The following is a 12,500-nucleotide window of genomic DNA, read 5'->3' as shown; positions in this document are numbered from 1 at the left end:
TTTTCTATGAAAATCCCTATTTTTTACGATATTTTGACTGCTGTGTTGCGATTTTTTTCGTGTATTTCAACCAGAAAATGTTCACTTAAAGAGAATAACCAGCTACATAATGCAAATTTTTACTTTTCAAAAATTCTAATTCTAAAAGGTCAAAACAAACCCGAGCAACTCCAGACGATACTGCTAGTATTATATACATTTATTTCATCATGTGTTAACATCTTTGTATTTCTATATTACATACAGATATATGTGTATTACAGACATTATATTTTACACTTGTTTGAGTCATTGGACTATGGCCATACTGGAGTACTGCCATGCAGAGTTTTAGTCAAACAAATTGACCCCAGTAATTAGTATTTTAGAGCCTGGTGCTTAGTCTATCAATCTCTTTTGCTGAACCATTAAGTTACAGGGCTGTAAACAAACCAACACAGGTTGTCAATTGGTCATTGGGGACAAACACAAATGCACACATATAAGATATATATATATATACATACAGAAACTGGAACCATGTGTTTGTGAAGCAGACTTCTTACCCCACAGCCATACCTGTGCCTATGATAATACTTGTATTAATAATACCCATATATGTGCTTATATATATATTTGTATTACATACATAGACGCAGGAGTGGCTGTGTGGTAATTAGCTTGCTAATCAACCACATGGTTCCGGTTTCAGTCCCACTGTGTGGCATCTTGGGCAAGTGTCTTCTGCTATAGCCTCGGGCCGACCAAAGCCTTGTGAGTGGATTTGGTAGACAGAAACTGAAAGAAGCCTGTCGTATATATGTATATATATATGGTTGTGTGTGTGTGTGTGTGTGTGCGTATGTTTGTGTGTCTGTGTTTGTCCCTCTAGCATTGCTTGACAATCGGTACTGGTGCGTTTACGTCCCCGTCACTTAGCGGTTCGGCAAAAGTGACCGATAGAATAAGTACTGGGCTTACAAAGAATAAGTCCCGGGGTCGATTTGCTTGACTAAAGGCAGTGCTCCAGCATGACTGAATCAAGTAAAATAGTAAAAGAGTAAAAGAGTATATATATATATATATAATATATATATATATATAATATATATATATATATTATATAATTCGAGACAAAACCACTATTTTTAAAACCAAAACAGGAAAGACTTAATACATAAAATTTTAATATAAATTAAATGATACTGATTAGAAGATCGAAAATCCACCTGAAGATTGTCGGTAGCAGACATGAAACATTTGTAGTGGCGGTTTATTTAATTTATATTAAAATTTTATGTATTGATTAAGTCTTTCCTTGTTTGGTTTTAAAAATAGTGGTTTTGTCTCGAATTATAGATATAACTTTTACTATAAAATTGGATTTAACCCTAAATCTGATTTTTCCCTGTAATTTTGGATTCATTCCCTAATATTTATTATATATATATATATATGTATATATATATATATATATACATATACATACATATCTACACACACACACACACACACACATATTTAGTGGTACATATGTATAGTTGGGAAACAGAGAGATAGAGAAAACTGATAGTTTGCGTGAATTTGTGTATGTACGTTCATTTGTTCCATTCATGCATTTGTGAGTTTAGGGATGTGTATTTCTATGTGTGTGCATGTGTGTTACATAGCTTCATGTTGTGGGTGTTGGTGAGAAATGGAAAAGGAAAAGGAAGTTGAAAAATTAAGGGTGGGAGACAAAGCTCACATGACTGCATATATAAATGTATAAATGGAAACATGCATGCACGTGTGTGTGTGTGGATATGTGTATTGATTTATGCTGATCTATGTATAAGCTTATATATTGATTCACTGAATGCAGACATATGTGTAACATGATAGAGAAGTGATGTATGTGTGTGTATATATATATATATATATATATACTTACATAGATATACACACACACATATATATACAAATATTGTGTATATATATATATATATATATAGTTAATCCAAACAAGAAAACACAAAAAAAACACAGCGCGAGGACGTGGAACAAATATAGTATTATTGGACGCTCAGATGCATTTATGTATGTATGCAATGTATGTATGTATGTATATTACACACACACACTCACATATATATCCTTTCAGCTTTAAGAACTTCTGTGTATATTGATCTATCTTCCAGTGTATGTATGTTCATATGTGCACGCATGGTAGGGTGAATGGGTACAATGAAATTTGAGAGCCATTTTGTATATGGTGAACTTGTGGTAGTGTGCACATATATTCATATATATTATATATATATATATATAATGTATATATATAATATTATATGTGTGTGTGTATTTATATATATACATATATATATATATATATATATATATATTATATATATATATATATTATATATATTATATATTATATATATATATATATACATATACATATATATACACACACTTATATATATTATTACATTATATATATGTGTTTCCACTCATACAGACATGTATATATAAATAACTATATGTGTATGTGTTATGCATATATATATATATATATTATATATATATTATATATATATATATAACTATAGACACACATATTATTGTGATTATTGGAATGTTGTGTGCCTTAGAGTGACTACTTGTTTGATCCCAGACTGGAATCTTCAGTCGAAACATCAAACTAGTAGTCACTAAGAGGCATTGAACTTTTTAATACTCTCTATAAAATTGTTACACCAGAAATCTATTGAGAGAACATTTTTCTTTAGGGAAATGACATCTAGTACACTATACTATACTTTTATATGCATACATATATATATATATATTCATATATGTATATGTATTTACATATATATTTATAAATATATATACATAGATATGTATATATATTTACATATATACATACGTATATATGTGTATCTCTATGTGTGGATGGACATGGCTTAGGGTTTAGGGTGCTGAACTCATAATTGCAATGTAGTGCTTTCAATCCTTGTATTGGGTGATGCATTCTGTTCTTGAGCAAAAAAACTTCCTTTCATGTTGCACCAATCCACTCAGTTGTAAATGGCTGAGCCTGCAATGGACTTGCATTCTGTTCTGGCTGAATGTTGGCCTGCCTGCCTAGCGAGTGGGATAGCATCATTCAAAAGCTAAAACAATGCAAAATACATTTTGACCAGTGGTGTATGATCATGCTGAATTATCTGGTCGATACTGTATATATATATATTATAGAAACGTTAGCATGTCGGGTGAAATTCTCAGCGGTATTTCCTCTGTCTTTGTGCTCTGAGTTCACATTCTGCTGAGGTCGACTTTGCCTTCATCCTTTTGGGGGTCGATAAATTAAGTACCAAATGTGCACTGGGGTCAGTTTAATCGACTGGTCCCCTCCCCCACAATTTCAGGCCTAGAGTAGAAAAAAAAATATATATATATATTTATATATAAATGTATATTATTATGTATATATATATATATATATATATATATATATAATATATAAATATATAAAAAATATATATAGAGAGAGAGAGAGATAAATAGATAGATATATGAGTAAGTACATAAATGCTAAACAAGGTGAAAAGATACCACTTGAATACTGAGGGCAATTGTCACAACAGTCCGGCAAATGGGAATATGAAACTCTGAGTGACAGTTATTGTAGTGTTTTTGCAACTTTAATAAAAAAGTATATATATATATCATCATCATCATCATCGTTTAACGTCCATTTTCCATGCTAGCATGGGTTAGATGGTTCAACCGGTCTCTGGGAAGCCAGGAGGCTGCACCACGCTCCAGTCTGATTTTGTAGTGTTTCTACAGCTGGATGCCTTTCCTAATGCCAACCACTCCGTGAGTGTAGTGGGTGCTTTTTCCGTTCCACTGGCACAGGTGCCAGGGAGGCTGGCAACAAGCACAATCGGTTGGTGCTTTTTACGTGCCACCGACACAGAAGCCACTCTTCTGGGTCAACATTTGGCAGGCTCTCCTCCTCCCATTCATTCTCTACATTCAGCAGTCTCTCATAATGGCTTCTCCAAGCCTCTTTCTTTTGAGAAACATCGAAAGCAAGTGCACCATCATCCATGCGGACGCATTTCTCTCCTGTGACATCACAATTTTCTCTCACACACTGTCTAGCAATCCAAAACACACGCATATATATACATACATATATATCTAAATATACACACATACATATGCACATTCATATACATATGTATATAAAGGAATATATATGTGTGTGTGGGTGTGTACATACACACTCATATATATATATATATATATATATATATATATATGTATGTATGTATATTTGCCTGATATATGTTGATATGTTAGAGACTAGAAAATGTACACATACCATTTAAGATAATAGAGGCAGGGGCACATTTTCAATGAAATGTTTTCAATTAAGCACCATTTATGACCAAAATGTTATCAGCTGATTTCATATAGAATTAGATTTTCCTAAACAGAAGGTTTGATTAAATCAATCTCAGACATGGTTGAATGAAAGTGTAATGCCTGAGATTTTTTGCACTGAAAGTGCAGTGCAAATTAAAACATCAGGTCTCATAAACAAAGAATCTTTGGTTGTATAAAATAATATAACACAAAGCTATATATATATATAAATGTGTGTGTGTGTGTTTGTGTGTGTGTGTGTGTGTGTATACAAACATAAAATTAATATAGACAGCTGTGTGCAATGTTTTACCAAAAAGGAAAATTATAATTGTGACTAAATATGACTAGAGTGCTAGAACACCTACATTGCTTGAAATAAGAGCTGAAAAGCTCTGATGTTGTAGTTAAAGCACATCAATGTATACATATGTACTGACAGGGATTGTAATCGCTCAAAAGGACCGGTCGAGAATTCTCTATACTAATTGATCAATGTAGACAATTCTTGACTGGTACTTTAAATAGAGAGACAGACAGATAGTTGGACAGACAGACAGATACATATATATAGATAAGTTTCTTTATTGGCCACACAGTTTGTTTCTTTCGTTGTTCGAAAAAATTTCGTTTTCTATGTTTTTGTTTTTTATGTTCTCGTTTCTCATTCTGTCCTCGTTTTTTTGATGTTCTGTACCCATATATGCATGTATATATACATATATATGTAGGTATGTACATATATGTATGTATATATGCATATATTTATATATTATTTATATTATTATTCATATATATATAAATATCTATATGTATTCGGACCCTTCTGTCTAGCAGTCGCCATGATAGATTGGTAGCCACTACACACATTGTTTTCTTGTCTCCTTGTTTTTTTCTGTGTCCCTTTCTGTAGAAGAGCGTAGGCTTGAAACGTAAAAGACTCTTTCAATTCCTGAACGTTATACTAATACATTTGTTTGTTTTGTACACCACCTGTCTTCATCTTTTGTTGTTTTTTTCGTGAACTCTCCATATATATATATATATAATATATATATATATATTATTGAAATGGATAAATGAATTATCTTGTTACGGATTATTCAAATGATAACTGATACCTGGGTAGCAAAAATCACAAAAGAAAAATCACGGTTGAGGTTACGACCATGGGGTCTCAAACCCGTGTCTTAGTGCGGGAATTTGAAGTTTTATATATTAGTGTAGGAAGAAATGGAGCTGAACGAAGATTTAACAAAATTCCTTTTTATTATTTTCTACATATGTTTCAAAGGCTGTAGAAAATAATAAAAAGGAATTTTGTTAAATCTTCGTTCAGCTCCATTTCTTCCTACACTAAATATATATATATATATATATATATATATATATATATAGTGTAATAAATAAAATATAATATATATATATATGTATGTATGTATGTATGTATGTATAATATTTATAATATTCAAATAAGATTCAGATAAAACCTTGTAGAAATAGAATGCAAAGCTAGATTAAAATCATTAACAAGAGACACTGCACATCACTTGCTGACCTGGTTTGGAAACCTAAGGAAGAAAAAGTGCAACATCACACAGACAATAATGAAAAATGCATATCCACACAACATGTTCTCAAGATCTTGCAATCTCTGTTCTAAGGTGATGTTATGCATTTTAATGTGTATAGGTAAACTTGTGAATAGGTACTCTGAAAGATTTATTTGATGCAACCACAGGCTAAAATGCTCATTTTTGTAGTTCTGCTAAGACAATTAATGTTTGAAACTCTATTGATACCATCTGCTCTTTTTTCATTTTCTGTTGTTAATTCAATTTTTCTTCACCATATTGTATATATTTATCTCTGGTTTTAAAAATAGCAGGTATGTGTGTATATATATATATATATATATATATACATCAAACTATATACATCATCTTGTATGTGGTTTGAACCTAGGCTAAGAATATCTTATAGAAATGTATACATGTCCATATCTAAATAAATAGGAGTGAATATATTCTATTTTACTCCTATGTCAGCATATTAAATTATATTTTATTTTATTTAACTTTATCATATTGTATATCTTTTCTGTTTTTATAAACTGTAAGAATGCATGTAAGAATTGTACACATGTGCATATACAAATAGATATATTCAAATTTACAAAAATATATATCTTTTATTTTCTATTTTACATTCCTTTATTTCTATCTCTAAAAATAGTAAGTATGTATATAGGAAGTGTATACAGAATGTATATAATATGTGTATACAGAATGATGGAATGGGCTTAAAATACCTTTTTTTTTACCTAATTATACTGTATAACAATGAAAAAATAAATGGAAATGAGAATAATCTTTTCTAGGGGTATTTTGCGTGTAGATCACGAATATAACACCTGTTTCTTTCTGTGACCCTCCAGTTTCATGTAAATTACCATCTTACACACGTTAAGTACACTGATGATTCTGTAGAAATTGAGTGCAAACAGGGTTGGGCTGAAATTGACAACTCTAAAAGTTATGAATGGATTTTGATAGAATTTTAATGGGGTATTCCTAAGGCCAACCTAACCTATGAAAATTATAAAAAGTACACTCAATATCATTGAGAGAAGGTAGTAGGCGGAGACTTACAGAAACAATATTAAGAAACGAAGTAATAGGATGGAAAGATAAAAATTAGTGTCAGGAAATTTATTGAGAGAGAGTCAGAGAGTTGTAATGATTGCAGGATAGGTTGAGTGGGTGATAAGACGCTACTCTACTTCATGTTATATAGGTGGATAGAAGTGTAAATGAAGAAGAGCCAAGATGGTTCTGACAAGGAGCCTGAGTGTATATTCCAAATAACATGCTCAAGTGAACGTGGAGCAAAAGATTCAAATGAAGTTGAATAAAGTTTGTAGGGTGAAATCCTTCCCTGCTCATTCGGAAAGTTATAGAAAAATGTTGTTGCAAGATATAGGTAGTGGAGGCATTCAACTTTCACTTACCTCACAATTATGGATGGCATAGTACAATGAAAGGAAGGAGAGATGCTGGAGAGACAAGTGGATATAGAATGGGTACAGATGTATCTATCTCTATATATAGAAAGATAGATTAGCTAGATATAGATGTAGATAAACGCATATATAAACACACACACACACACACACACACACATACTTACATATCTACATGTATACACATACAAACATAAATGTATAGATTTACATACATATCATAACATATATACATACATATATATATGTGTGTGTGTATTTGTGTCTGTGTGTAAGTACAAACTCATATGTATACAAGCACATATACATGTATGTTTATATATACATATACATATATATATTGATTAATTTAGCTTGCATGTGCAATGCACATGAACTGATTATGTATGGGTAAATTCGTGCACTAATCATATATATGAGTGTTTGTGTCTTTGTTTACTATTGTGAGCATGTATTTATACATTCTTGTGAAAGTGTTTGCATGCATCTATGCTTATATACTTATAATAAGTATTGATATCCATGCACAAACATATATTTGTCTCTTCTATGCAAGGACATACACATGGTGTGTGTGCTGATTAGTTTCCATTGTAGATATTAAGGAATATATTGAATGTGAAAGCAATTAAGTTCTATAGAACTTGTGATAACTTAATCTTGCAAGCATCTGCTTGATAATTGGAAGATTAAGAGTTCAGTCTTTACCTATGAGTTAACCTCCATGCTGCTGATGACTTGACTAATATGCAACCAGAGCATGAGCCTGCCAGCCAGCCTATGGGTAGCATTGTCAGTTGCTTCACTTTTGCCATTCCTCACAGATACACTTAAACATTTTATAGCCTTTATAGATCAATGAGTCTAAATGTTTCTTAGAACTGCTCAGATCAATTAAGCCAATGCTTAAATTAGACAAGATTTTCATGTTGTCCAATGTATGATGAGATTGAAATCTTCCTGTATAGAACCCAATATATTGAAAGTAACATTCCCCAAATGATTTGGTACTTATTCAGCAACATCTCACTGAAAAGAGCAATTAAGGGGGCTGGCTATTTGATTTGCAATCTCCAAATTCTTTCAAATTACACTTTGCCAAATTAAAAAAAAAATGGACATATGAGAAACTGAAGTCTTGGCAATACAAAAATAATGAGATGATTCAGTGTGGAACAACTTTAGTCATATGTCCTTTAAAGCTAAGGTGATCTGGGGCTCAGCATCAATCTCAACCACTGAAATATTCAGTTCAACTTATATTCTAGAATTGAACTATATAGCTATGGCTGTGTGGTAAGTAGCTTGTTTACCAACCACATGGTTCCAGGTTCAGTCCCACTGCGTGGCACCTTGGGCAAGTGTCTTCTACTATAGCCTTGGGTCGATCAAAGCCTTGTGAGTGGATTTGGTAGACGGAAACTGAAAGAAGCTCGTTGTATATATGTATTTATATATGTGTGTGTATGTGTTGGTATGTCTGTGTTTGTCCCCCCAAACTCGCTTGACAACCGATGCTGGTGTATTTACGTCACTGTAACTTAGCGGTTTGGCAAAAGAGACCGATAGAATAAGTAGTAAGCTTGCAAAGAATAAGTCCTGAGGTTGATTTGGTTGACTAAAGGTGGTGCTCCAGCATGGCCACAGTCAAATGACTGAAACAAATAAAACAGTAAAAGAGTAAAGGAGAATTGATAGAGCATTAATTTATTGTATATTTGTTATATCTTTTATCTCTTTTATGCTTAAGTCCTTAAGGTATAAAGGTATGTAGGACAGACTTAAATTAAATAACAAAAGAAATTTGGTGCAATGTATCAATTTGTTGGGCACCCACTTTTCACAGATACATTCATACACACAAACATACTCATATACTTACACCCACCCATATGATGTCTAGAAAAGTTACCAGTTTCAATGAGATGGTTCATTCTCCACTCTTATCCCTTAATACTATAATAAGAGATGCTATGACACCACACAGCATATTCTACCCTATGGTAATGCAAAAATCAAAGTACTTTGAGCCCCAATTGATGTAGATGTTCCATTAAACAATTATCTTAAAGATAATAATAATAATAATAATAAAAAAATAATAATAATAATAATAATAATAATAATAATAATAATATAATAATAATAATAAACCTTTCTGCTAAAGGCACAAGGCCTGAAATTTGTGAGGAGAGGAGTAGTTGATTACATTGATTCCAATGTTTTACTGGTACTTAATTTATTGTGGTCAATGAAGAGAGTAAACAGGATACCAATAGTAATTGGTGCACTTTTTCCTGATTATTCAGTCCATGCCAAGAAGGCAAACCTTTTGCAACAATTCTACTGGGTACTCTATTCCAATTTCATTATTCCTCTTCATGTCTTCTAATACTGTTCCCAAGGATCCAGCAATAATTCAGCACTCAACTACCAGCACAGCTGAAAAAGATTGATGTAAGTGTGAAGATAGAACACCTACAAAAGTCACCATTGCTTGGAACTGCAAGAATTCTTTGCAGGGTTCTTGAAGCATGACCAGTAAACAAGTGGCATCTTGGTCTACTGGCTGTGGACAGCTGATACTTTCCATCATACCCAGCAAAATAAGCTGTGAGTTTTCATATGATAATAATAATTGAAGTGTTATCATGTACATTGTTTTGTCTTGGTTTAAAAGATGGGTTACAGCAAATATTCTGCTCAATACCACAGATTTGCTTGTCAGTTGTTTGACCTTAACCAGTTGAGCATGTCCCTTGGTGGCTGACGATATGTGCATCTCTGATCATGAGCAGAAGTAGCGGGGGAGCATCATAGCCATGTGTTGAGAGGGATTCTTTGGAATTTGAATAATTTACCTTTGGAAACATGGGTGTTTCATTCAGCATCCTTAAACAACCCTTATTCAGGGACCTTTTGAGCAGGATGGTCTAACTGAAGAAAATTCTAACTGGGCCCCACCTGCAAGGTCATGCATATGTTTATCTTGATATGAAATCACCATCCCATGCACATATGGTTGTGATGCATGTGCCTGGTGTACCCTTATCAGACGGGTAGTCATGACGGGTATACTGAGCTTCGTATATTTTACCCCAGTGTCACTTTGATGGCATGCACTGCTCTCTAACTCAATAATAATAATAATAAGAAGAAGAAGAATAAGAATAAGAATAATAAGAATAAGAATAATAACAACAACAATAATAATAATGTAATATGAATAAATAAAAATGTCAAATGTTTTGATGCCTGATTTTTTGGCCCATCCTGTATAATACTCAATCAGCAAAATACTTATAATTCTAAGCTAATGAATTCCTATTGTATTTGACAAGGAGTATTCAATTGCTTGAGTGAGCTACATACAAATTCTATTATCATATGAGTAGCTAAATTAGAAATCATCATCTAAACATCAAAAATTATTATCATATAAGTAGCTGATTATTTGCCAGACAAATGTTCACTTAATGCAGTTCTCAGACAGAATCAACAATGATATGATTTGAATTACATATGTAATCCATTGAGCAAGCTTACAAAGTGTTTCTGCCTACAAAGAGTTTCTGCCTTCACCCACAATACTTGGGTCAATGCAAAGTTATGGTGAAGGCACTTGCCCAATATGCCATGCTGTGGCCCAAACCTGTAACCTTGTTAGTGTGAAGCAAACATATTTTTCCATTCAGCTACACTGCAGCATATGGTCAGTAATTATTACTCTGTGAGAAACATGGGGCCAGTTTCCCTAGTTTCCCTGGTGTGTATACTCCTCTCTGGACAGGATGTGGGTTCATCGAAGGATGACTCATTTTAATCTGCTGAATAGACTGGGGCAGCATGAAATGAAATCTTTGGCTTAAGAACACAATGCATCACCCAGTTCAGGAACTGAAACCACAGTGGAGGCGCAATGGCTCAATGGTTAGGGCAGCAGACTCATGGTCGGAGGATCGCGGTTTCGATTCCCAGACTGGGCATTGTGTGTGTTTATCGAGCAAAAACACCTAAAGCTCCACGAGGCTCTGGCAAGGGGTGGTTGTGACCCCTGTTGTACTCTTTCACTCCAACTTTCTCTCACTCTTTCTTCCTGTTTCTTATCCCCGACTTCCTATGCAACCGCTGAGCCTGGATGTGCATTCATCCATCTATCGATGCTCTCGGTGTCGGGGGTTGACCTGCTTTCTTTTCTGCAGGTCTTACGAATAGCAAAGGACCACGTTTTGAACTTCTCCCATCTTACAAGCTCTGGGACGAAGACCGTTCGCTCAACAGCAACAGCAACTGAAATCACAATCTTACAACTGTGTGTACAATACCACAACCACTAAGTCATGTGCCCCCACATACCACATCATATATTATGCTGCCAAGTAACCCATACATATAACTAAACAGGACACAGAATATATACATGCATGTGTCTGCATATGAATATATTATGCCTGGTGTGTGCATATACATATGTATGTCTATATAAACCAGATACTTAGCAATCATGTAATAACATTTCACAATACACTTTTCCAAATAGATGTTGAAAGTACGCTGCCAAAGATCCAGAATTCTAAGATAAAACTGCCAAACTAAAGAATGGTCTATTTAACATGAATCTTAAAAGTCATGGAACAGTAGTATTATTCATCTACTATTTTATAACATTATTTCCACTCTATACAATATATTTGTGTTGTGTCTTCATGAATACATACAATGTATGTATACAAATATATGTATATATACATATGAATATATATTCTTTTATTCTTACCCTTGTTTCAGACATTAGACTGTGCCCATGCTGGGGCACTGCCTTGTAAAGCTTTTAGTCAAACAAACCAGCCTCGAGTATTTATCTTTTTAAGCCTGGTACTTATTTTATCAGTCTCTTTTGCTAAACCACTAAGTTACGTTGACATAACAAACTAACACTGGTGGTCAAGGGGTGATGGGGGACAAACACAGTCACACACACACACACACACAAACACACTCAGACACACACACACAAACACACTCAGACACACACACACACACACACACAATGACCCTCTTTCTGTTTCCA

The 12,500-nt window shown here is 33.4% G+C and overlaps 1 protein-coding gene and 1 long non-coding RNA gene across 6 annotated transcripts in view; one reads left to right on the top strand and one right to left on the bottom strand.

Moving 5' to 3' along the window:
• LOC118766070 overlaps positions 1-11,335 on the bottom strand; it is a 12,704-nt gene extending 1,369 nt beyond the window's left edge. Inside the window, exons 1-2 of the long non-coding RNA XR_005002001.1 lie at positions 11,267-11,335; positions 6,992-6,996 (exon numbers count right to left, since the gene is read on the bottom strand). This is a non-coding gene — a long non-coding RNA (uncharacterized LOC118766070). The remainder of the gene's footprint in view (positions 1-6,991; positions 6,997-11,266) is intronic.
• Positions 1-12,500, top strand: part of LOC115219537 (protocadherin beta-15-like) — a 177,645-nt gene that overhangs the window by 138,396 nt on the left and 26,749 nt on the right. The window lies entirely within an intron of this gene.

This window comes from Octopus sinensis, linkage group LG14 (genome assembly GCF_006345805.1).
Source record: "Octopus sinensis linkage group LG14, ASM634580v1, whole genome shotgun sequence".
NCBI lineage: Eukaryota > Metazoa > Mollusca > Cephalopoda > Octopoda > Octopodidae > Octopus > Octopus sinensis.
The sequence above is the reverse complement of the archived record's forward strand: the minus strand, read 5'-3'. Positions and strand labels throughout refer to the sequence as shown.